Here is a 26768-nt window from a genome sequence, read left to right as displayed (position 1 = left end):
ATAAATACCACTGGTTTCTATACAGTTTGTGTGTCTCCCTGGGAACACCGATGCTCTAACTATTAGAGCAAGCCTTTGTGTTCTGCTCACTCACTCACAAAAGTATTGCTAAATTTTCTTACCATTGTGACTTATCCAGAAATTCTTATTCTGCAATCAAAGTCAGGGACCCAGGACAGAACTCTGAGTGGCAGGTCCCCAACTTAAAGGGAAACTCCACACCAGTCATTGATGACAACGGTACCAACCTGAAATATTTGCTGGAGGGTAAAATGGCTTTTAACAGCTAGCTTGGAAAGCAACACTCTGAAGGGGCGCTGTTTTGTTTGGGATTCTCAATTCTGGCTGCAAATGTGACTCACGAGGTGTTATTAAAACTCAGACGACCTGCAGCCTAACTCCAGACAAATTAGAATCCTAGGGCAAGGCTGGAACCTGCGCAGCAGTGATTGACAAAGTCTTCCAGGTGATTCTTGTGTGTAACCAAGTGCTGAATTGCACTGTGGGGCTGGCTGTCACACACTCCAGTACCAGGCCACATGTTAATTCACAAGAGTTTTAGAAAACATTAGTTCCTGTACCCAGGCCAGTGAAATCGCTCTTGTGCAGGGGGTGGGGTGGGACTCAAGCCTTGTTAGATTTTAAAACTCCCCAGGCAGTATTGAAAGCCATTGGCTTCCAGAACAAATTAAACAAACAAACAAACAAAAAACAACAACCCTAAAAGTTCCTGATGTCATCTGAATGGACCCCTTTAGCTTGGGATGAGTTTTTCATGGACAAGATTACACATGAACTCAACAGCACCATTTTTCAAATAATTTGGAAAAGAAGATTATAAAAATGTGTTCAATGAAAGCTGTGAACACCGTGATGTTAAAAATGCATGTGAAGCATTTGAATGAAATTGTTTTAGAACGTGGGAAAGTGAGGATAGCAACATTTCCAAATGAACAGATTTTTAAATATAATGTGTCATTGTAAATATATATCACATATGAATCCTTGTAAGTCAATACTTGGTTATTTCACCCATAGTGCTAAATGTTCATATATTTGAGTTGGTAAAAATACTTAGAGAAGCAATGATTATGTGAGGAAACATGGGGATTGCCTCCTGTTTGGGGTCGTTTACCATTCAAGGATGTATGGAATAACTGCTTCCTTCCCCTTGGATCCAGGAGAGGAGACTGGTGAGCAAGCTCCTGTATTGACTTCCGGTTCAGGCAGAGGATAATGAAATCTTGAACTAAGGCACAGGGCTGAGATGAGTGGGTGGTCTTGAGTCTGGTGATTTCAGAGTGCGTGGGCTCTGGGCTCAGGATGCCTAGGTGGGAAGCCTGCTGTCTTAACTTACTGTATGACCTTGGCCATAACCACTGACCCCTCGAAACCTCAGTTTCCCTATCTTTAGCATGGGAAGAATGTTTTGCTGAGATTTTTTGTGTGTGTGGGATTGGGGTTTGAACTCAGGCCTTTACGTTTGCAAAGCCTGTGCTCTACTGCTTGAGCCATATCACCAGTCCTAGAATGGGAATAATAATAGGGTTGATATAGAGAACAAATTAGACCAGCCATGAAGAGCTGGAAATATAGTCCTGATAGAGAGAAAGCGCTCAATAAATGCTGTTATTATCATATTATTATTTTACCATTGCTGTATTGTTGTCATTTGATGTCGAGAATGAAGGGCAAGGGAGGGTCTGAGATGAAGTCAGTGTGTCTAGCTTTCACACTGGTGGATGTGAAATTATGGAATTGGAAAGAGGAACAAATTTTGGATGAGGATAGATTTAGGTTTTTTGAACACTTTAATTTGAAATAACTACAAATTCACAGGAAGTTGCAAAGAAATGGACAGAGAGGTCCGTGGAACCTTCACCTAGCCTCCCTCAGTGTTACATCTTATTTCACTACAAGAAGGAAACCAGGAAGAGAACATTGGATCAATCCTCTGGGCTCACTCAAAGCTCACCAGTCATCCACATCCTCATTTGTGTGCGTGGCTGTGTGTGGCTTGGTTATTTACCTCCACAACCCAGACACTGAACAGTTCCAAGAAAACAAGGTGTCTCCCCCTCAGGGTCACACCTACCATCCACCACCCTCTTTAACCTCTGGAAACCACTTACCTGTTCTCCATGCTCCAAATTGTCACTTCATGATTGTTACCTAAGTGGAAGTGCACAGTGTATAGGTATCTCTTTAAGACTGGCTTTTCTCACAGAGCATAATTTCTTTCTTCTTACTTTTTTTTGTGGTACTGGGGATTAAACCCAGGGCCTCCTTGCATTCTAGGCAAGCACTCTGTCACTTGAGCTGCGCCCCAGCCCTCACTAAGTATTATTTGGTTGAGGCTCATCCAGTTAGAGTGTGTATTAATACTGGTTAGCCCTTTTTCTTTCTAACTAGTCATCCACAGTTGTGAATGTCCCATGGATTTTTTGACCATTTGTTAATTGAGAGACATTTGGATTGTCTCCAGTTTTTGGCTATCACAAAGAAAGCTATTATTATACTTATTTCTGAGAGATAAATGCTCAGTTTACTCTGTAATTACTGGATTGTATGCTGAATCCATCTTTAGTTTGAAAGGAATTGAGAAATTATTTTCCAGAGGGACCTTGCCATGCTACATTCCCACCAGCATTGTTTGTGTGATTTGCTTCTCTGCGTCCTCTCCAGCATTTTCCTCACTATTTTTTTAGCAGTATGGAATTTGAACTCAGTGCCTCACACTTGCTAGGCAGGTAGGTGCTCTACTACTTGAGCCAACACTCCCAGACACCCCAATTTAGAAATTTTTTGAATAGGATCTCACATTTATGTCCAGTCTAGCTGGACCGTGATCCTCCTATTTATGCTTCCCACCTACAGGTGCACATCAACCCACCCAGCTTTTTATTGGTTGAGATGGGGTCTTGTGAACTTTTTGCCTGGGCTGGCCTTGAACCATCACCTTCCTGCTTCCAGAGATCAGGAGGCAGATTATAGGCATGAGCCACTGTGCCTGGCTTTTCTTCACTACTTATTTCAGCCTTTCTCTTAGATGTGTTCTGCAGTCTACTGTGATTTTACTGTGTGTTTCTCTAATGGATATTGGACCCTCTTTATATCTGCTGACTAGCCATCCACACATCTTCTTTGGTGAAATGTCTCTCCCTGTCTCTTGTCCATTTTCTAATTGAACTTTAAATGACAGTTTTATTGAGATCTAATTCATATGCCATAAAACTCACACCTAATTCCTAAATATTTTTGTCTCTCAAAGAAAGTCCGTTCTTATCAAGCAGTCATTCTCTATTCGTCATTCCTTCCAGCCCCTGGTGACCAGCAATCTACTTTCTGTCATTACACACTAAATCTGGACATTCCCAATACATTAATCATGCAATATGTGGCTTTTACTTAGGATGGCGTGTTCAAGGCTCACGTATCATGTATCAGCTCTTCATTCATTCATTCATCGAGACTCCATCTCAATCAATAAAAAGCTGCGTGGGTGGCACACGCCTGTATTGCCAGGTAATTTTACACTGTATGGATGTGTCACATTTTATTTATCCACTCATCTGTTGAGGACATTTAGGTTGTTTCTGCTTTTTGGCTCTATGAATAATGCTGCTATAAATATCTGTGTGCAGGTTTTTGCATGGACATCATGTTTTCGTTTCTCTTGGGTATATACCTGGAAGTGAAATTGCCCAGTCATATGGTAATTCTGTTTAACATTTTGAGAAATTGCCAATTTGTTTCCAAAGTAGCTGAATCACTTTATGATACTGCTGGTAACTTTGAGGGCTCTGGTCTCCCCAAGTCCTTGACAGCACTTGTTACTGTCGTTTCTATTTTAGCCATCCACTGGCATATGTTGTTTAGAGAAATGTTTATTAAAATTCTTTGCCTACTTAAAAGTTAGGGTATTTGTATTTCTATTGTTGTTTTTATATGTTCTAAATACTAGATCTCTGTTTTTCTTGACACTGTCCTTTGAAGACCTTTGATTTTTCATTTCAGTTTAATTATTTTTGGTTGCTTGTGCTGCTGGTGTCATGTGTAATAAACCAGTTGTCTGACAGAGGTCATGAAATTTACTCCTTTCTTTTCTTCTAAAAGTTATGTAGTTGTTTTTTTGTTTTTTGGTGGCACTGGGGTTTGAACTCAGAGCCTCACATTTGCTAAGCAGGTGCTTTTATCTCTTGAGCCGTTATTGTGATGGATTTTTTTTTTTTTTGAGATAGGGTCTTATGAACTACTTGCCTGGGATTGGTTCCAAACCACAATCCTCCTGATCCCTTGCCTCCTGAGTAGCTAGGATTTTAAAAGCCATCGGTGCTTGGCTTTTAAAATGTAATGAAGCTGAGACATATATCTGATTTATATCCTACTCTGTTAGTTGATCAAGAACTTTTGTTTTGCCAGCACTGGGGTTTGAACTCAGGGTCTTGTGCTTGCTAGGGAGGCCCTCTTACTGCTTGATCCTCTCTGCCAGCCCAGAGTTCTATAGTTTTAACTCTTCCATGGAGGCATATGGGTCATTTTGAATTTTTTATACAGCGTGAGGTTGGGTTCAACTTCTTTGTTTTGCATGGATGTAAAGAGGTCAGAATCATTTGTTGAAAAGACTATTCTTTCTCCATTAAATGGTCTTTGCACTCTTAATGAGAATTAATTGTTAGTTCTGAGCATGTTGCACTTGATTGTAAGGGATAGTCAGTGGAGGTTTCCAGAAAGATCAAATAAGACAATAGTGTGTGATAGAGTGCAATGTTGGTCCTCGTTGCTCCCTGTTCAATGGGAGCAAATACTATCTGCACAGAAAGCATTTTCTTGTGTTTGATTTTGGATTTGACTAAGTGACTTTCTCTGATCAGTGCTTTGTGGATAGAAAGGACAGCATCAGGGTTCCATGTCTCCACGTGTGCTCTTGCTCTTCCACCATTGCCAGGAAAAAACACTTTCCCGCTAGCCTCTTCGTCCCAGGAGGATGAGAGACACAGATCAGAACCACCTCACATACGTCCCTCAGCTCAGCCCAGCTTAGATTAGCCTACTGTGAGCCAACTCACAGATAAGAGAGAGATAGTAAATGACCTAGTTTTGGCATGGTTTGTTGCACATAGTGGATAAGTGGGACGCAAGTCATGAGATCTCTTTATGTATTACAAAGTACAGTGGCCCTTTATAGATGCAGGTTTCACCTTTGTGGATTCAGCAAACTGAACTGAATATATTTGAACAAAAAAACTTGTGCCTGCACTGAACATGCACAAACTTTTTTCTTGTCATTATTCCCTAAATAATACAATATGAAAACTATTTTTATGACATTTGCATTAGGCATTATAAATAATCTAGAGAAGATTTGAAATATACAGGGAGGATGTGGGTAGGTTCCATGCCAATGTTGCATCATTTTATAGGAGGGACTTAAGCATCCATGATTTTGGTATCCAAGAGAGGAGTCATGTAATCAATTCCCATGGATACAAAGGGACAACTGTACCACCCAAATGACAGGAAAGATTGAGATCACTCACTGAACTTTCTATGGATCCCCTTCTGTTGAACACGAGCTCTGATCCATTAGAGACCATGGAACATTTGCCAGGCGAGGGCAGTAATGAAAGTTTCCCATGCTGTAGGGCCTGTCCCCTGGTGTGAAGAGGGTGGACATAACACGGACATGCCATTTCATAGCATTGAATCACACCGCGGAAGAGTGACTCCTGTTTACTCCTTCTGGTCCCATAAAGGGAGAGGGCTCCTGGAGGCGCTGCTCAGCCACAGACAGTTGCCAACCTCCCTTCACACAAAGTGAGAATGGTCTGTGGGCACAGAGTCTTTGACAGGTGACTGCATCAAGCCAGAATTTAAGGACATTATTTTGTTTTTATTATACTCATTTTTTGTGTTGACATTTTCCATTATGGTAATGATATGTACATTAGTTTTGCTGTAAAAGAATGAGAGGGTTTAAAGAAAATGTTAAGGAAATAATAGAGGTATAGGCAGAGTCACTGTGATGTGTGAGTAAGTGGAGTTCAGGGAGCACAGACTTAATGCACATCCTTGTATTAATAAGGGTTCTCCAAAACCAGAACCAATGGCCATTGGGGATCTATCATCTATCTATCTATCTATTGTCTATGTCCTATCACCTGTAAGCCGGGGACCTAAGAAAGCTGGTGATGTAGTTCAAAGCCATGAGAATGGGGAGATGGTCTATTTCCAGGGCGAGTCTGAAGGCCTGAGAACCAGGCATGCCAAGGGCAGGGACAAAGATGTCCCAGCTGGAGCAATCAGGCATGGAGACTACCTTTTTGCTCTTTTCAGGCCGCTACTAGGTTGGTTGATGCCCACCCCCAATGGGGGGCAATTCGATTTCCTCAGTCTATGGATTGCAGTGCTTACCTCCTCTAGTCACACCAAAAAACAATGCTTAACCAGATATTTGGCTATCTTGTGACACAGTCAAGTTGACAATTATCTGTCACACCATTATAGCTATGACCTCGATAATAAATGTTAGGGGACGAATGTTTCTTGTTTTCCTTCTAAGAAGCTATGGCTTATGATATGAGCTACTCATCTCTCATCGATGCTTTTGGAGGTGGAAATTTGGTTTATTCTTTCAAAGGATAGGGACTTTCAGCTTCCAGGAATCCTAACCCCAAATTCCTTCAAAGCCCCGAGGTGACTGTCACAAATAAAACCCTTTTGTGGCTCTTACATTATCAATACTTAAGAGCCTTTTGGAAAAAAAAATCCTCCTCTGCAATCTCACATTCTAAAAATACGCTTGACTTTTGGATTTCTGCTTAATAAAAATACATCTTCTGATGACATGGCAACGAAGAAGAACATTTCTAGTATCAATTTGAGACTTATGGGAAAACAGAGAGAAGAGGTTTCACTGTTCTTGTTGAAGGTTTTGCTGTTGAAATTTTGCCATATGGGTTGACTTCGGTTGTGGTGGGTCCAGGGAGGAAGAAAGGGTGAATACTGTCACTAGTCATTTAATGTCACCCATTACTCAGATCTGAATGCAAAGGCTGCAGCAGGAAGATGAAGTTCATACACGTCGTGGTCATGGTGAATGTCTCTGAAGTTCTATGGTTTTTCTGAGTAATTACTGAATCATCTCTTTACTACAGGGCCTTGCAGTGACAGTGTTTGTTATGGAGCTGAGCTAGAGAGCATCACTCTGGCCTCTCAGGCAGCTCCTAAAGGGCTTGGGTTCCAAAGAGGTGATGCAGGTCCCTTTCTAAGTAGCTTGTGCTCCCTGGGTGACACACGGGGCAATGTCATGATGGATGTTCATTTTGGAGGAGCACTGATGGACAGTGCCAGTTGGTCCTGGGTTTTATCCTTTTCCTCCCTCCATTCTGGAGGAGCTGTTGTGGCAGTGTAGGGTGGCATGTGATCCAGTGTCAGTGCATAGCTTCTCCTGTTCCTCCCCAGGACATTTCCCTTCAATCACATCACCTGGCAGATCTGTGATCAAACAAAGATGTGATTCACAAGTGTTTGGATTCAGACTTCTGCCTTTGTCACTCAGGCAGATCATTTCCTTCCCTGAGGCTCATTTGCTCATCTCTGAAACGGGCCCTGCACGCCCTGCCTTGCCCAGTGAAAGAAGAACCTGCATGGATGAAGCTGCTTTTGAACTGCATCCTGTGTCTTGGAAAGCATTCTGTGCCTTCCCTGATGTCTTGCTGTGATTTATTTAGGGACCCATCTCTCTGGTGCTTTCGTACTCACAGATCATCACCATTTTACCTGACCCCATGGGGTCAAGCCTGAGGCCCCACCCTTTGCATGATGATTCTGTTTGGCCTTATAACCGATATCAAGACAGTATGTAAATCCCCAAGAACATTGTTTATTAAGACTGTTTTGATGAAGCCCTGAAAAATGATATCAACATTCTCAGAAACCAACCAAATAAGATTGGTAGGGATGTGGGAATCCCACAAGAGAGTTCTTGGACTGCCCCAATGTAAGTCAATTAGACATGGCGGGTTTGGGGTCTCTCAGAGCAGTCTTGCCTATGCAAGAGTCATTTTTAGGGGTTCAGCATAACAGTAATAATTACGCATGCTACCTTTGTGCCTGAGACCATATTAAATGCTTTCTGGAAACATCTGCCTGCAATGACATCCCAGCTCAGCCACGTGTTAGCTGTGGGACTTTGGACAAGTCTTGCAGTTTCTCTGAGCTTCAGTCTTTGCCTATAAATGGGGTCATAATTCTTAACAGGATTTTTATAGGGATCCATTGACTCATTGAACCCAATATCTAATGCTTCTATCTTGTTGTAATATTTCATGTAAAATCTAGGGTGACCAGATCTGTGTCAGATGTATCATCCTGCAGGTCTTGGAATTCAGTGCCCCTTTGATTTCCTTTTTCCCCTAAAGAGAGAGGTAAACATTTGAGTTTTAAAAGAGGATTTCTGAATTATAAACTAAATAAGTCTGATTAGTTAGTGGGTGGTCTCCTTCATCATAGAATGGTAAGGCTTTATAAGACTTTTAGAAGGCCCTGGTTAGACTCTGAGCAAAATTTCTCCCGCCTTATAAAGCTTACCTATGGGCTGTATAATTTGATGGCAGTAAATGAAAATGTATTTTTTGATCACAAATTCAACAAAGTAGGTAAAATTGAAAAAGTACCATTTCAAAGTAGATGAAGACAAAGCCATAGACACAGGTTTGCTTTAGCTGTTGCTATGTTTTTATGTCCATGAGATGGAAGAGACTTTCACTCTATTAGATTTGAAAGCCTCACAATACTGTCCCAGCCCACAAGGGAGTGAGTAGTCTTTCATTCCAGAGCTGAAGGCTTTACAAGACATTTTGAAGGCTGTAATTAGACTCTGAGCAAAGGTTTCTTCCCTCATTATAAAGTGCATATATGGGCTATATAATTGATAATGGTAAATTAAAATGTATTTTTTCCTCTGTTCTCACTCCAAACAGGATATATAAATGTTGCCTGACTGGATTTTGAATACCTGACTACTCCTTTCCCCCAATTTTTTGGGGTCATATTGCTTCCTTCAGCTGAGTACGAGGTAAGGGCCAAGCTCAGGTTTGGATCTTTGTTCTCTGACCACCACTTGGGGGCTGAGGGCTATGACTAGAGGCCTGAGAACCCCACATGTCTGCTTTCAGGCAGAAGGGGCATGTCACTTGGATGTGTAAATAGCTACATCTCTGCTGGCATCTGATGGAAGGCCAACACCCATCAGTGAAGATTTCACTGTTTGAGTTCAAACAAAATCTTCACTGTTTGAGTTCTGGAAAGAGCCAGAAGGGACTTATATAAACCTTGTCCCTTGCCCTCATTGTGTGGGTGTAGCACTGAGGCCTGAAGAGGAAAGAATTTGCCTGAGGTCCCACATCAAGTTCCTGGTTGGGCTATGACATAGACCTAGGTTTTTTTGCTCCCAAACCTGTTTGCCAGTGCAGCAGAAACTTCTAGTTGCTTCTAGTTCCCATCCTCCATTTCTCCCTTAGTAAAAGAACCTCTAGTTTGTGGCTGGACAGATCACTGCCTGGATTAATTTTCAGCCTTCTTTGCAGTACAAGTGGTTATGCAACTAAGTCCTGGCCAATCACAGATAAATGACAGTGTCATTTATAAATGCCACTTCTGGAAACACTATCCCATCCTTCCTCCTTCATGCTGGGCGATTTATTGCTACAATAAAGCTGAGTAACAAATAACCACAAACCCTCAGTGGCTTATGACAATGCTGGTTTACTGCACCTGTGTTTGGGATTGTCAGCTGATCTGTTCTGCTGGGAGGTAGCTGGTCTTGGTCACATGTGTGGGGAGGTGGCTGTTAACTGGGTGATCTGCAATGGTCATGGCTGGGACACTGGGATGGCTTACCTCTGATCACTTATCTCTTGTTTCCCTTCAGCATAGTCCATGCCAACAGGAGAGGCCACATGCAATGAATGGAAACATCCAAGATTTTCTTGTCTCTGCTTGTGTCCCGTTGTTTAATATTCCATTGGCCAAAGTCATGTGGCTGGGTCCAGAGACAGACTAAGGTAGGAGGACACTTCACTCTTACATGGAAAAGACATGAGCCTAGGGAAGGAGAAAATTGGGGCCTTAATGATCCAATTTATTAACATGGGTGACTGAATGAATGGAGGGGTGGATAGAAAGAGAAAATATACAGGGAGGGAGTTCTAGTCACTGTGCCCAATAGGAAGGGAAAAGAGACACCAAAGGAAGGTGTCCCACCTCTAATGGTCTCTGGAGCTCCACCACTAGGACCATTTTGGCTTGGAGGCTGCCTGTGGCACATGAGGAAGGACCTGGAACACTGCTGCAGCCCACTGTGGGAGTATTTTGAGTGTAACTTGCTCTTCTGCTGGGGAATCTCCTTCTGAGTCATTAGGAAAGTTTTTTTAAGCTTTGGCCCATGGTTGGGAAGACTGTTTTGGAGATGAGAAATCTTTTCAGAGGCCCCATGTTCATAACATGAAAACAGTTACACTGTGACCTGAGAACTGAACCAGGACACCAGCATCTGTGTGTCAGCCCTGCCTTTGCCAGGTCATAAAAAATATTAAAATATTAGAGATGTGGGTTTCTCCTGAGCAATTTCTGATTACTCTAGAACATATCAGCAAGGAAAAAGCTAAAATAGAAATTTTAAAGGGCACTTTCCAGTCTTTATGGTTCTTTCTGTTCTTCATAATATATATTTTAAAGAAGATAAATATTTTTCTGGTGATAATGACTGCCATATACATTGGAGATCCTTTAACATTAGTTGTTTCAAATACCTTCAAAATAATGCTTAAATATTTATGTTAGTCATAAAATAATGGATATTGTATAAATCAAAGTCATGAAATGTTGGCTTGAAACTTAAACATTGCTAATGTGAAAATTAATGCTGATTTACATTCATAATAATTGATGCAGAGATCAAGCAGTCAGGATAACCAAGTTTTTCACAAAGACGGGAAGACAGCCTCTATTTGTTTTGATGGTGTCAGGACACACAACTCACTAATTTGCTCAGTCACTTTCTTTCTATAGTAGAGCTAAGTGATTTTGGCAATTTTCCAGAATCTTAAACACAAAGCAAATGCTTTGTTTGCTTACTTGGCTTAAATGCAAGAGAAGTTAGATCAGGGTCTTTGACACCTGCCAAGCCACAGTAAAGGGCACTGAGTGGGCCCATTTCTGAGGGGCTCAACTCTGGAGGCTTGAGGGGGGGGGTGTCTTTTTCTGATCTTGTTTTAGAACGGGCCGAATGTGACCATCATCAAGTCCCAGTGTGTCAGAGCACAGGTATTTGAAGATAAAAATTTATCCAGCTTCTTACCCCACCAAGCAATTCTGGGGAATGCTGAAGCCCTGGAAGAAGAAAGAGAGTTACCTACAGGAGTCTTGGGGGCCACTAGGAACACTGGATCCTTGACCTCTGCACATTGCATGGGATCACCTCCTTTCATCCCACACAGCTGCTGTCCCTTTAGACAGTGACTTGCCAGTTCCTGGATGTACTAGTTTAAAATATATTTTAAACTGCTTTCAGAAGAGAGAAAAAGATGTTACATCACATTGCCCCAGGGGACCATAGTGGCTTCGTTTTCTCACCATTCAAGTATACCCAGACTAACCTCCATAAGTTTGCTAAATGGATCCAGAACCCATCTCATCTATCTCCATCCTTTTATCCCCTTTCTCCATGGCTTATGCTGAAATATATCAATGAGCTGGCCGTGTTTTCCTGGTGTATGGTCTATGACTACAATTTATATGGATTCAGGATGGGGGAGCTGTGAGATGGAAGGGCTCCCTGGAAGCAGGTCGAATCCCCTTCCATCAGAGGTCAGGATCTTAGAAGGAGCAGTCCAGGAGTTCCAGTCTTGTCTGTTTGAATCACGTGGGACAATGATGCTTGTGGGTAGAATGATGGTTTCTAATAGGGAAGAGGGTCATGAGACAAAGATTTCTCCGTGACTCCTTGGTCAAAACTTGGCAGCTGGAGTTGAGGAAGGGAAAATGAGGCACAGGAAGCAGGAGCCAGGAATTCAGAGATCAGCATTGTATTACTGAATGCCTCGATTAAAAGCACACAGGCATGACTTTCTTTTCTTTAAACTTCACACTCTTTGACTAAGCTACAAAATATACTAGGAACAGCAGCTCTCTCCCTCTGACTTTGCCTAAATGATAACTACATTCTAGAAACTGAGCAAGAATATCTTAAAGACACTTATCCTTGGAACAAAATAGTTGTTAAAATGATTCCTTGTATCACAAAAGTGTTTGTAAAGGAAAAATATTTATTTTAAGGAAGGAAAACTGGATTATAATGAGCAGCTGATGAAACCCATCCTTGTTTCAAGGGATGCTCAAGAATAACAGACATCTGTGTCACAATGACCTGTATTTAGTAACCCAACTAGACCTGATATCTCTGAGTATAATTGATAATGTCAGAACTGTGTAACAGTGAGAATGATTCCATACCAGGTATCCAGACACAAGAACAAGGGAGAAAATTTATCCTAAGGCAAATTTAAAGCAACCCCAACCCATCTTTTACCATAAATACCTGTGACATTAGAGCACTTAGCGTGAGTCACTTAATTAGATGTGCCCGCACCTATTTGTTGGTTGTGTATTGCCCTTTCCTTCACTTTGCTTTACTAATAAACTTTCTTGGTTTATACCCTGATGTGTCCTAAAATTCTTTTTTTGTGACAAAATCACAAACCTGATACCCAAGGGCCAGGTAGGGGCCTCCTCCCTTTTGGAGACCTCCCTGGAGCCCCACAGTGACAGAGCCTGACTTTTTGAGAGAGAAGCTGCAGTCTCTGTCCCACCTGCTGACAGTGGCCAGTGTCAGGGACACCCCTGCTGTCAAGAGCCACAGCCACTTCTTTATCTTGTGTTTGTTCACAGAAAGTGAAGGTGACTGTGTCCCACTTACTGGCTTTGAAGGCTTCCATGATGCTGGGTTTAGAGTCTTCAGAGATTTCTCTTTGGAGTTCTTGGAATCATTTCACCTTCTCTGACCTCAGTTTTGCCATTTCTGGGACTTGTGTCTACACAGACCTCACTCAGGAGGTCAGAAAAGGCTGAAGAGAAAGGCTCTGGCCTAGCACAGGCTAGAGGTGCAACTCAATCAATTCCACAAGTCGAGAATATGTGTGAAATTGTGTTTGAAGGAAGCTTTCTACCATGATCTCTTTTCTACCCTTTGACAAATGTGGCTTAGGCTTGGCAACTAAAACTGTAGTTCTTAAAGACTCCCAGAGAACACCGTTCTCAAACCCTGTATTATCTGCAACAGTTCTGCTGAACTGAACTTTTGCAATGTTTTTGTTTACCCTTTTATATGTGTATCCTATTTTTCTTATCTCTGCTCGTTGATCCTGGTTTGAATCCCCATATTCCAAAAATTCTGAGTTTTCCAGCACTCAGAGTAGTGATTAGTCTTGTCAGCAAACTCATTTTGTTCAGATTCATAAGAGACTGATGTATGAAATATGCAAGTTGGTGTCAATTTATAATCTATGAAATTAAAAAAAAACAGCTAATTCGTCTGTTATTGTATGGGACTGGATTCCAGCAGCTTTGAGGATCCCTTTCTGCCTGGCTTTGGGTGGTTTTACAAAGATTTCTCTCAGAGAAAAGGAAAGGGTTCACCATCTTATGGTGGTGTGTGTGAGTCTGAGAACTGGAGAACACCCCCCATAAACCCTAAAATAGTTTGGCCCAAACAGTGCCCCCTCCTTTTATTATCCCTGGGGTCCCTGTGAACCATGCTGCAGAAAGTCATTAGGGATGCCCTGAAATTGAGAAGGTGGCATTGAAAGGACTGAGCCCATATCGCTCCCCAGAGGATATGGTTATGGGATGGTGGCTCAGTCTTATCAGGACTCAGAAGAGCGTGAGCCCTGGCCCATGCCTGCCTGAGGTCACAACAATTTCCTGTACTGGGAAATAGGCTCGGTGTCTTTGTTTGTGAGTTCCCAGTGTGAGGGGTAGGGATATGATTCTCCGGGGTTCTTCCCACTGCCCGCCCCCTGCCCCAGAGTCCCCAGTGGGGTTATCTTTTAGATTTCACTTTCTTGCACTCCTTTCTTGTTCTGTGTTTCATCAAAATTTCATGGGGTAATGTTGACTTGGGGAATGTGTTGGTGGCCCAAGATCTTAGGGCCCCCAAAGCCCAGGGCCTAAAATCAGAATTCTGTCCATATGAATTGACTCTGAACCAGAAAGGAGCCTGTGACTTATTGTGGGTAAGATGCTTCTCCCCACCAACTCTTGGGTATGTCTGAAACACCTGGGGGAGACAGACTACCCCTTGTCCCTACCCCCACCCCCAGGTCCCAGGGCTACTCAGGAGGATGAAGGGTAGCAAGAGTGGGTCATGTGACACACTAGCTAGTGTAGGAAAAATGGTGATTGCTCTGAAATGGATCCAAAAGATGACTAGGTTGACACTGTTTCTAAGTCTCTCAGTGTCTCTCAGTGTCTCTGAGTTTCCAAAACTGGGAGCCATGAGACCAGTTCTTGCCCATAGGTAGGTATGCAGATGAAGTTTTCTGTTGGAAACACAATCCGTGTACCCCACCTTCATCATAGCAAGCCCACTTTACGTCTATTTGTTAATCTATTTCGGCTTGCTTATTTATTTACTTATTGTCGGTACTGGAGTTTGAACTCAGGGCCTCATACTTGCTAGGCAGACATTCTGCAGCTTGAGCTTGCTTTCTTATTTGTGTATAGTGTAGGTGGTTCTTTGAATTCTCCTTTGGGGCAATTAGGACATCTAACTGGCTCTGCATGATGAGATTTATATATATATATATATATATATATATATATATATACCACTGTTGCTACCCTTCATCCTCCTGAGTGGCCCTGGGACCTGGGGGTAGGAGCAGAGACCAGGGGCATTCTGCAGGGGTAGGGACAGGGACCAACTGAGAGGGTCACTCAAAGGGCTGGTGTCTTGTGCCTGCTCCCTGTTCATCGATGAGAGTTGGGGTCCCCAGCTTCTCCCCTCATGTGGCCCTTAGCAAGGCTAGTGGAACCTTCTACTACTTGCAGATGAAATCTAGGCCTGAAGAGTCAATCAGAGCAGGATGTCAGGTGTCTCTGTTTCTCAGAGCTGGGGGTGAGACTTCCTGAGGCTCTGGGAATCTCTTCACCCACACCTTACTGTTCACAAAACATATTTCTTTTCATTCTGAGTTGAGCCCTACAATAAGTAACTTCTTGACCTAGGTGGGAGCATTTCATTATCCTCCATCTCACACATGAGGCATGGGCCTGTCAGAGAACGATTTGTCCAAGGTTGGCGAGGCACAGAAAGGACCCTGGCCAGGATATGGCATTGCCTGGCACCTTTAGCTGCCATCTGGTTCTCCTCTCACTCCCTCCACTTACTCATTATTAGGCCTCCCAATCCTCTCTAGGTAAAGTAATTTAGGCTGATACTATATGTCGTGTGGCATCGGGCCTCTGTTGCTTGCCCCCACATTCTGATAGCAATAGGTGGTCCCTCCCTCCTGTGTGCAGGACAGCCTGGGACAGGCTGTGGAATGCCAGTCTATTCATTTCTCTCTCCCCAGAAGATGGGTTTTTTCTTTTCCTTTTTGCAGTATTAGTGTTTGAACTCGGAGCCTTATGCTTGAACCATGCCTCCAGCACTTTTTTTTTTAGGGGTTCACTCTTTTTGCCCAGGGCAACCTGGACTACAATCCTCCTGATTTCAGTATCCTAAATAGTTGGGATTATAGATGTGAGCCACAGCACCCAGCCCTCATCATCTCTGTCAAATAAGAAGGCACTGCACAGGAATAGTCTCTTCTGATAAAATGATAGCAATTGTCACTGGAAGGAAGAAACAACCACAGCTAGGTTTGATTTTAAATATATTTTTTTCTCTTGTAGCGTTCACGTACAGCATTTGCACAGTTGAACATTGAAAAACAATTCATCAAGCATTTTGGTTAAGAACCAGGGGTTTTCAGATTCTCAAAGAAATGGGATAAATAAGGCATTCCTAATTCTTGAGGCAGAGCAAGCCAGGAGTCGTGTGACAGTCCTAACCTGCAGCAGAACTAGGGCAAGTTTGCTTAGCTTCTTGGGACCTCAGTTTTGCCATCTGTGTAATGAGAAGCTTGGATGAAACAGGAGTCTCCAGATCACCCCTGAGCTCAGAGTGTTTTCTTCATTTCTTGAAGGGCTCCATGAGAGCAGAACACAGTGGAGTATTTGACAGAAACTTGGCGTGACCACGTGACCTAACATTCATTATTTGGCCCGTGGGTTAGATAGTCTCTGAGGGGTTTTCCAAATCCCAGGCTCCTGAAGTCTAGGTCCTGTTAACCTGGATAAGTCAGATATGCTATTCAAGCTTGGGAGGCTCCAATAATGACAGAGCTGTTCTTATTTCTGGGGTCTTTCCATCCCTCCCTCTAAAGGGCCACAGGAGAGGCATGACTAGTCAGGGGCTGGTGCTGGAAGCTTTGAGAAGGTGACTTTACTGTAAATCTGCTGACGTGCAAGCAGAGTGATTTCCCTCGGCAGGGGAGCAGTGGACACCCATGTCAGATCCTGGAAACTGGGAGTCAGAGTCTTGTGGCTTTTCCAGCTGTGCTGAGGCTGGGCTCATCCATCTGGAGCCGACAGACACAATTTGGGGGCAACACAGAGGCTGCTGGCAGCTTGTCTGCGGGCAGGTATGGGCAGATGTGATTGTGCTCAGCTGGCAGCATGGCCACCAGGTCTTGGCTCAGGGGGGTGGAAGGGAGTGGGGATGGGAAACAGAGTCACATTTGCTCTTCACAAGGGCACTGAGGTTTTGAATGCTGCCTTGTCTCTTGGCCTTTTGCTCTGTCATTGTGGTTTCTGACCTGGGAAGCCGGCCCTTCAGGGCAGGGCTTGGAGACCCTGGAGTTTTCACTGGTGTGACCCTGGATGAGTTACTTCACTTCTCTAAAACTCAGTTATCTTAGCAACAAAATGGTGATAAGGAGTCCTAATCTATAGACCTTTGTGGGTTGTGGGGGAAGGCATAGAAGGTAGTCCCTTCTCCAAAATGCTTGGGATTGGTACAGATTTTGGAGTTTTTGAATTTTGGAATATTTGCACAGAATTTACTAGTTGAACATCCCTAATCTGAAAATCTGAAATCTGAAGCACTCTAAAATCTGAAACTTCTTGAGGGTTATCTGTTACTCAAAGAATTTTGGATTTCAGAGCATTTTGTATTTTGAATTTTTGGATTGGGAGATTGGAAATGCTGATCCCTTATCATGGGAAATCAGTTACAGAGAGGAAAGTACTGGAAGGCCTCAATGTTTCAAGCTATTTTTTAAAATTGCCATTTATTGAACACGTACTATGAGCTAGGCACCTGGGCTAGGCTCTTGCCATAGTTGTTCACTTACTCCTCACAATCTCCTCCCTGCTGATGGGTGAGGAGACTTAGGGCATCCACCTAGGGCAGGTGCCTTTGAGGGGTGACTCTGGGACTCCAGCCATGTCTGCACAGTGCAGAGGCTCTTGCTCCTCAAGACTTTACTTTCTTCTTAAAAATTATAATCATTAATGCGTATCAATTGTACATATTGATGGGTTTCAGGGTGACAGTTCCATAATGCTCATATCAGACCTTGGTCATATCCACCCTCCCAACCACCCTCTCTTACCCTTCCTACCCACCCTCCCAATCCCCTGACCTTCCTTAGTAGTCCTACTTTCAGGTTATCTTCTACATTATTATTATTTGTTATTATTATTATTTATTCCTGCTTCCATGTGTGAGAACAAACATGTGATACTTGTCTTTCCTCGTCGAGCTTATTTCGCTTATCACGGTGACTAGTAATTCCATCCATGTCCCTGCAGTCTTGACCACTTTTCAAGGCCTGGGAAGATTCTGGAACTGGTGTTTTCAGGTGGCTCTGAGTTTTCGCAGCTGGTTCCTTCATTCTCAGCTCTGGTTAAGGGTGACCTCATGGTTTGTTGGGCCATAGAATTTTATCTTGGCTCCTAACTAATTACACAGAGGATTGCTCCTACTAGATCCTCTTAATCAGAGTATTTATATTGTTTAGCAACACCAGAGACAAGAAAAAAAGACAAATGTTCTTGGGAAATAAACAGACCAAAAAAAAAAAAAAAAATCTAAGCCCAATCCTGTAATGCCAGCACTTGAGAGCCTGAGAAAGGGTCGTCATGAGTTCTAGGCCAGCTTGGGCTGCATAGTGAGACCCTGTCTCAAAAAACAAAAACAACAAACAAGCAAACAAACAAATCTAAGCCCCAAATTAAACAAAAGGAAAGACAAAACAGTTCAAGACAGGATTTCAAAGTTCCACTTTGGGTGGTATTTGTGCTGCTACAGGTTTTCAGGGTCCTTTGGCTTTATCTTAGGCCTTCCACAGCTCAACTCCATCTCTGTCTTCCTGTCTGCTGGGTAACTGGAAGGAAAGCATTTTGGAATTAGAGTTGTCCAGCTGTAGAGAGTTTTACAGCCACTTTGATTTCTGTTATTCTACTTGAATTTTATAGCTTTCTGAGGTATGGACAGTACTGTATTTACTGTCCAGAGGAGGCAATGGAAGTTCAGGTAGGACCACATGGCTACTGCCCTGTAGAGGCAGAATTGCTAAGACCATATATGGTGCTCCCCTCATTTCCCCAAAAAGCTGTTCCCCAATTCCCAGTGGGATCACCACACCCACTGGCTGACTTTGTTCTTAAATCACTTCTATCTCTCTCTCTCTGTATGTCTCTATCTCTCTTTCCAGGGTCTCACTATGTAGTCCAGGCTGACCTGCCACCTCAGCTTCCTCATGAGTGCTGTGATTACAGGCATGTACCACCATGCCTGGCTGTCACTTCTCCTCTTAAACTTTGCAACAGCCCTGCAAAATAGGTATTTTTTTATCCTTGCAGTTTTACAGACGAGGACACCATGACTTAGAGAGCCTGGCCCTTGGCCCACGTTCACTTGGTCGGTTGGTTATAAGCAGAAGCAGTCTTTGAGCTCAGCTTTGCCTGACCTCAGGACTCACTCTGCTTTCTAAGCTGTCATTGGCACAGCTGGGAAGGTTTTGGTGGCTGGTATCAGGCACTGTGATCGATTCCAAAATCCACTGGGATTTTATCTGACCCATTGGAGAGCCAAGAAGTGATCTGGCGGTGGAGGACTTCATGCAGGTGTGGTGATCAAGATGGGGGTGTGCTTAGCACTCCTTTTGTCAGGAATTAGTATGTGTTATGGCTGTTGAAAGGATGGTGTACAAACAGCAGCTGTGATGGTCGCTGTGGGCAGGGGATGTTTGCATGCATGCATGGGTACAGGAGTTAAAAGCATTTGCACTTTGAAATCTCTTCACAATGTGTATTTATCTTCATTTTAAAGCAGAGGAGATGGAGGCCTGGGAACCCAGTGACTTTTCCAGGATCATTTGACTGTGCTCACACAGGGTCTGAGGTGTTAAGCTCTCTGCCTGCTGCTTTTCATTCTGCCCAGGCCATCTTATCTTTCAAGTGGCACTTGTTTTTAATTTTTAAGCTGACTTGTCTGCAGCCTCAGCTTCTGGGGAAGCTGGGCCCAGGTCTAAGAAGGCTCAGTTCCCAGAGACCAGGGGGCCAGTCCTGGCTGTGAGCTCTGTTTGGACAGTGGGCTCTAGTTTCCTAGAGCTTGTTCCCTTAGTGACCTCTTGTGTGGCCTGGGCAGACTTTCCCCAGAAGTTTAACAGTCATGATGGCTGGCCAGTTCCCAGGCCATCTCATACATGCTCGAACCCCGTGCCTCCTAGGACTGCAAGGTGGCCCTTTTGTTCTGTGCAACTTCTTTTAATAATTTTGCTTTGACCTTGGATCCATGGCTCCCTTTTTCTGGATCTCAGATTTCCCACCTGCTCATGAAGGAGGTCTTTGGAGAACTTCTAAGGAAATAGACTAGAGTCTCTGTGGCTTCTGTGTAAAATTCTAAGGTCTCGCTTTGTCTTTTAAATTTTGATCTGTTAAAATACCTTTAAAAATTATTGTAAAACCACTCCAAACAAGACAACTCTCTCTAGCCTTTTTTAGGGGGAAGCTACGTTTTCTTATTATAGTGTGAGCCATGCCCAAAGATAATTGCTCATTCTTCTCTCCTCTACCCCCAGAAATGGAGATCAATTTAGCTGTGCAGCAGTGACTCCTAATCTGGCCCAGCATCTCCCTATGTGCATGTGAGCTGAGCTCCTAATAGCATATCAGAATGAAGACATGACATGTGTCTTCTACCCAGGAGACTGTCTCTGTTTCTGGGACCAATTCCTTCACTCTCACTCTCACAGGGTGCTCAATTCCTTGACAATTTCAAAAATTTGTTTTAGGAAAAAGCCCTATAACCACCTGGCAGCAGAGCTTTCTTTTGGAATCAGCTCTGGATACTGCCACCCCAGGGAAAAAGATTGCTCACTGTGCTTTGTGAAATGCTGTGGTTATTTCCCCAGCATCCCTCTCCCATTGTCCCCTCTCCCCAGCCTCTGTGCTGACTGGATGCAAGCAGCTAAAGTGGCACATGCACCTGGAGCAGTGTCTTACCAGCTGCAAGGAAGCTGCAAGGTTTGGGGACTTTGACTTCATTCCTGGTCACTTTGTCCTTCTGGGCTGCACATTTGCTCTGAAGCGTCAGAAATCAGCTTCCTCTTCTCTATATACAGAAGCTTGAAGGTCTCCTTTCTGTCCTCAGGGAGTGTCACCTTGAGGCAAGTAGACGTGATGGAAAAAAGTACGGCGTTAACTTAGAAACTTCTGTCAAGGAAACTTACCTTGCTGCTTACTTTGTCCACAAAGAAGAGCCCCCAGGCTTTTCCTGGTTTGGGCTAACTACCTGCGGCCTTGCAGATCAAAAATAAATGTAGCTATTTGGTTGTTAGGAGACCACAAGAAAGGAAGTAAAATAAAACTGTCATAGTGTCACTGCTTTGCTCAGGAACACTTAGTGCCATTGCTCAAGCCTATAATTCCAATTACTCAAGCCTGTAATTCCATTTACTCAGGAGGCAGCGATCTGGAGGATCACTCAGTTTGAGGTCAACCCCAGACAAAAGGTTAGTGAGACCTCATCTCAACCAGTCAGCTGGGCATTGTGATGTGTACTTGTCATGCTGGCTGTGTGGGAGGCAGAAATAGGAGGATTGCAGTCCAGGCCAGCCCAGGCAAAAACAGAAGTCCCTATTAGAAAAACAGCTAAAGCACAAAAGAGTTGGACTGTGGCTCAAGTGGCAAAGCTTGTGCCTACCAAACACAAGACCCTGAGTTCAAACCCCAGTTCCTTGCGATAGTTTTCTCTTTCTGTGTAGTGAATCACCACCAAACCTAGTAGCTTAATAGGAAGTTAGACATTTATTGTCCTACACAGTTTGGGGCACCAGGAATCTGGGAGTAGGTTAGTGGGGTGGTTCTGGCTTCAAGAAGGAGACCGGTCACATCTCAGCAGGGAGACAGGGTCATTAACAAAGACAGCTACGATTTGTCTTACTGGCACCTCCCCTCACCATCCCGGACCTCCCCTTGTTCCTATGACCTATGTGACAGTGAAGGTCACCCCATCCACTCAGTTGTCCAAACCAGAGACGTGGGGAACACCCTTACCTCCATCTTGCCTGTGCCCCACATGTAAAGAATCACAGGTTCTGCGTGCACCACCTGTTTCTCCATTCTTATTGCTGTCATCTCTGTCTAGACACCAATGGCTCCTTCATGGCAGAAGCCCCTTATCTAGTTTCCACACTTCTCATTCAGTTTCCACACTGCAGCCAGAGACAGCTTTCTAAAGTACGTTCAGATCATGGGGATTTCTGACCAGATGGTTCACTGTGCCATTCCCACCTCCTACCTGCCCAACCACTGTGGAAAGTGGATTATGAAAAGCCTATGAGAACTGGATGGAAGCAAGGTGAGATGCGGCTTAATTGCTTTTACCTGTAGGCCGAGATAGGCACAGCCCAGGCCACAAACAGAAAAAAGCAGAGTCTCCTAAGCTCCTGTTCAGAGGAGCAGGAATGCAGGTTTCTCCTGTTACAATGTCATGCCCCTCCCTGAGGGCCTCTGCTCCACCCTGTTTGCTGCTGTTTATAAAAGGCCTGCTGAAGGAGGACATTAGGTTTTTTGGGGCTTTTGGCTTGGGCTTTGGCTTTTGGCCTTTTGCTTTTGGCTTTTTGGTGTGGGAAGCTTTTGGAAAGGAAAAGAATTACTGAACGGAAAAGAATTGCTAACAGGAAATTTCTAAAGGGAAAAGAATGGCTAAAGAGGGGTTGATGGAAAGTCTGCACTGAGAACTTTAACATAGGCCTTAGAAAAGCAAAGCCAAAGAAAGAACTTTAACATTGGCTTTAGAAGCTAAAGAAAAGCCAAAGAGAACATGGGACAGTGCAAGATAGAGGACCAAGACTTTGCAAGTCTGAGCACGGAGGCTTTAAGAAAGCTAAAGAGAGAATGCTAAAGAAAAGCTGCAAGCCTGGGGGCAAAAGACTTTAAGAGCGATTAAGCTAAAGATAAGCTAAGAGAAAACAAGGGACAGTGGAGTCTAAAGAAAGAGGTTTTAAGCAAGGTTTTAAAGAAGACTTTAGAAGCAAGCAAGGTTTTAAAGAACTGCAAGGAGTAAGGCCTTAAAGAATAAAAGGTAGAGAATAGAAGCAATTAGGGTTGGGGGTGTCCACCCGAGCTCCCAACACACCTGACCCCACTTTCTGTCTGTCTGTCTATACTGTGTCTTTTCTGAATCTCCAGTCAACCCCAGTTAAGCCCAGTTAGGTTCAGTAATAACCAAGAGCGAGAGAAAAAGCTCCCTCCAACAAGGGAGGGAGCTAAAAAACACCACTCCCTCCAAACCACCAACACTCCAGAGGCACCATGGAAGGAGAAGTATAAAATCTGGGAAAACCCTGGGGAGGAAGAACATGCTGGCCTGGAATGTGGAGGGGACATGTGACAGGGACAGAGGAGACAGGGAACCTCCCCAGGACATAGGTGTGAGGCCTATTCTTTTGTCTCGCCCACCCTTTGCCTTGGGGCATTGGTGTACACATGTGAGATAGGCGACTACAGGGAATTTTGAGTGGCCACTGCAGTTGAAGCCAAGAAAGAGCAATAAGAGTGGGTTGTGTCCCTACTTTGTATGTGCAAGTCCTACACATCAGAACCTCAGAATATGACTTCATTTGGAGGGGAGCTCTTTAAAAAGAGAACAGAGTTAAGTGAGGTTCCTAATCCTATAGCATGCTATCTTTATAAGAAGACAAGATTGGAACACAGGCAGGTGTGGAGACACGTGTGGATGACCAAAATTTAGGCTCGGATAGCTAGAAAGAGAGGTCTCAGGAGGAATCAACTCTACCTGCACTTTGATCTCAGACTTTTAGCCTGCACACCTGTGACAGAATACATTTCTGCTGGGTAAGCCACCTGGTCTGTGGGTCTCTGTTACAGTACCCTCGGCAAACCCATATGGAGGTGGGAGGACTGAAGGAGAGATAAAGCTCCCCTTTTGCGCAGGTGCCAGGATCAGCTACATAGAAAGGCAACCACGTCAGTGGACCCTATGTTAGAACTAATAAGATGTTTCAGCAAGATTGTCAACACAAGACCAACTACTAAAACAATAGCACGCCTTCTTGCTAGCAAACACCAATCACAAAACATGTTAGAAAATAGACACCATTCACAGGAAACTAATTTGTCAAGGAACCTTTCAGGAGAGAGAAATTTAAATTCAATTAAAGGACAGAAAAGGAAGTTTTAAATAAATGAAGAGCTATTCCATGATCATGATGGAATATTGTAGCATTGCAAAGATATCAATTTCCTTCAAATTAATTCATCAGTTTGATGCAATTGAATGAGAATTGCAGATGGATTTGTTGAGGAACTTGATAGACTTAACCTCTCATGAATAAATCTAAAGGGCCATAAATAGCAGAGTCAACATTTAAAAAGAGGAGAGTGCCTAGCGAGCTCAAGGCCCCAATACCACGAAAATCTCCAATACCCAATACCACAAAAAAAAAAATTCTCTTGCCAGGTGTTGTGGTGCATGCCTGTAATTTCAGCTACTTGATAGGTGGAGGCAGGAGGATTAGGGTTTCAAGGCCAGCCCAGGCAAAGTTAATAAGACTCTGTCTCAAAAAAAGTGTGTTTGTGTGTGTGTGTGTGTGTGTGTGTGTGTGTGTGTGTGTGTAGGGGGCTGGGCACATGGCTCAAATGGTAGAACAACTGCCCAGTAATTATGAGGTCCTTGGGTTCAAACTGTAGTCACCCCCCACACATACATAAACACATACAAACACATATACAAGGTGGGACTTGTCTCCTAGGTATTATGACACATTACAAAGTCATAGTAATGGAAGAATTTCGAGGTTCAATGGAGCAGGACAGAGGGCTCAGAGACAGCCCTGTACATAGGGGAGCTTGACATATGACAAATAAGGTGTCCGAGATCATTGAGTGAGGTTCCACTGACTTGTACGTGGCCTTGCAAAACTGGCTGATGACATGGATCAGAGTGTAACTGGATTCCTGTTTTACCCAGAATATAAAAGCAGACTTAAATGTGAGAAGTACAACAGGAAAGCTGGTAGAGGACAAAATAGTCTTCGCTTTTACAACTCAGGAGCGAGGAGGAAGTCTCAAAGTAGACCTCCCAAACACAGGCAGAACATGAACAAGGAACAAATTTTATCAAAAATTATGCATCTCTAATCAATAGTTTGTATAACCATTGATTATACAATGGAAGACTGACCAGTGGCTCTCAATTGAGGGCAAGGCCTCCCTCTTCCAGGATATCTGGCAATTTCTGAAGATACTCTTGGTTGTCACAACTGAGTGGGAGATACACCTGGCACCTTTCCGTAGAGGCCAGGGTGGCTACTGAACAAGCCTGTTCAGGACAACTCCATAGCATAGAAGTAGCTGGCAAAATATAGGTAGTACCAAGACTGAGAAACCCAGCTGCTATAGACGGTCATATACAGATGCCACATTTAAAACCAACACATGCCTAAAACCCAGACTATGAAAGAAACCCTATGAACTGTTAAGAAAAAGGCAGGGAACCCAAGAGAAAACTGGGAAAGGTGTGCAAATGAGCACTTCACAGAAGGGGGAGCCCTAATGTGTCATAAGTATATGAAGAGGGCTCAAACTTATTAATAGTTAGCGAGATGGAAGTGAACACAGCAGTGAGTTGTTACTTTGCACTAGTAGTTGGGCAAAGTGAGACAGTTGAGAAAGGACAAGTGTCTTCAGGTATTTTGGAGAACCACCAGGCAGAATTCAGTGAAGACATTGCTTCCCTATGGAAGCGTCCGCACTCTTGCTGGTGAGCAACTCAGCTCCTGCTATGCAGGTCCAAAAGGAGCATCTTCAAGCGTATTCACTGAGGCACTGGTTTTGATCAGGACGTTGGAGGTCTCTAGGGTTCATCAATAGGGGAATGGGAAAGGGAGATATGGTGTAAGCAATATTACAACGCTATGCCAGCATCTGAGCCTACGAAGTAGATAGATATACACCAATGTGCATTGACCTCAAGCAATTGTAAGAATAAAATTGTGTCACGCCTGGCACACAGCTATGAATAATGCCTTTGCACATGCCATTTAGATAAATTTAAAGTACATGTGTGCATGTGTTTTTGCAAGAACGTGCACATGTGTGTTATAAATTTACCTTAATTCATTGATGGCTTGCTTGATGCCTCAGTACTATGTTATTGGTTAACACTCAGACCTGAGTGTGTGTCAGACACAACCGTGTTCACTAACTTCTTCATCATCCCCCCTGGGTAATTATTTTAAGGAGTTCGAGATACACATGACATGTGTGTGGATGTGTGTGGGAGGAGTAATAAAAAGTAACAACCAACCATAAAACAGGAGAGAGGCATTGCTCAGGGTGCCAAAACAAAACACCACACACTGGATGACTTAACCAACAGAAATTAACTTTTCACAGCTCTGGAGGCTGGAAGTCTAAGACCAAGGTGTCAGCTGGGTTGGTGTCTCCTAAGAGATAATCACCTTCTCCTCGTGTCCTCATCTGACCTTTCTTCTAAGTGTGTGGTTCCCTGGTGTCTTCTTCTCTTCTTATTAGGACACAAATCCAGTTGCCTTATGACCTCATTAACCTCAATTACTTCCTCCAAGGCTCTGCTCTAGTTTGGATCTTAAATGGCCCCCAAAGACCATGTGGTAAAAGCTCAGTCCCCAGCTTGGTGCTTTTGGGAGGTGGTGTGACCTTTAAGAAGTGAGACCTAGTGGAAAGTCTTGGGTCACTAGGGTGTTCCTTTGAAGAAGATAGTGGGACCCCACCTCTTCCTCTTGCTCTCTTTTTGCTTCCCAGATATAAACGGAGCAACTTTGGTCAGCCATGTAGTCCCTGCCATGATATGCTGCCTTGCCACAGGCCCAAAAGCAATGGTACTAACTGACCATTGACTGAAACTTCTAAAACCATGAACCAAAACAATCCTTTTTCTTTTTATAAGATTATCTTAGGTATTTGTTTTAGTACTAAAAAGCCAACTAGCACGGGCTGGATGTCCAAATATAGTCACCTGAGGGGTAGGGCTTCAACATGGCAACTTTACAGGGCACAACTCAGACCTTGTCCACCGGCTGGTCTTGCAGAGGGCATAAGGAGACCTCTCTGAAAGTTTATTGTGCCCTGTTTCTTGATCCAGATGCTGG

The 26768-nt window shown here is 43.6% G+C and overlaps 1 long non-coding RNA gene across 1 annotated transcript in view; it reads left to right on the top strand.

Annotated features, from left to right (window-relative positions):
• The first annotated feature begins 2723 nt into the window (after nucleotides 1-2723).
• The window catches only part of LOC141415622 (uncharacterized), a 173015-nt gene continuing 148970 nt past the window's right edge, over nucleotides 2724-26768 (top strand). The window contains exons 1-3 of the long non-coding RNA XR_012440617.1: nucleotides 2724-3525; nucleotides 8985-9079; nucleotides 9935-10067. This is a non-coding gene — a long non-coding RNA (uncharacterized lncRNA). The remainder of the gene's footprint in view (nucleotides 3526-8984; nucleotides 9080-9934; nucleotides 10068-26768) is intronic.

This window comes from Castor canadensis, chromosome 13 (assembly GCF_047511655.1).
Source record: "Castor canadensis chromosome 13, mCasCan1.hap1v2, whole genome shotgun sequence".
Lineage (NCBI taxonomy): Eukaryota > Metazoa > Chordata > Mammalia > Rodentia > Castoridae > Castor > Castor canadensis.
Note: the sequence above shows the minus strand (reverse complement) of the source record. Positions and strands in the feature narration are given on the sequence as shown.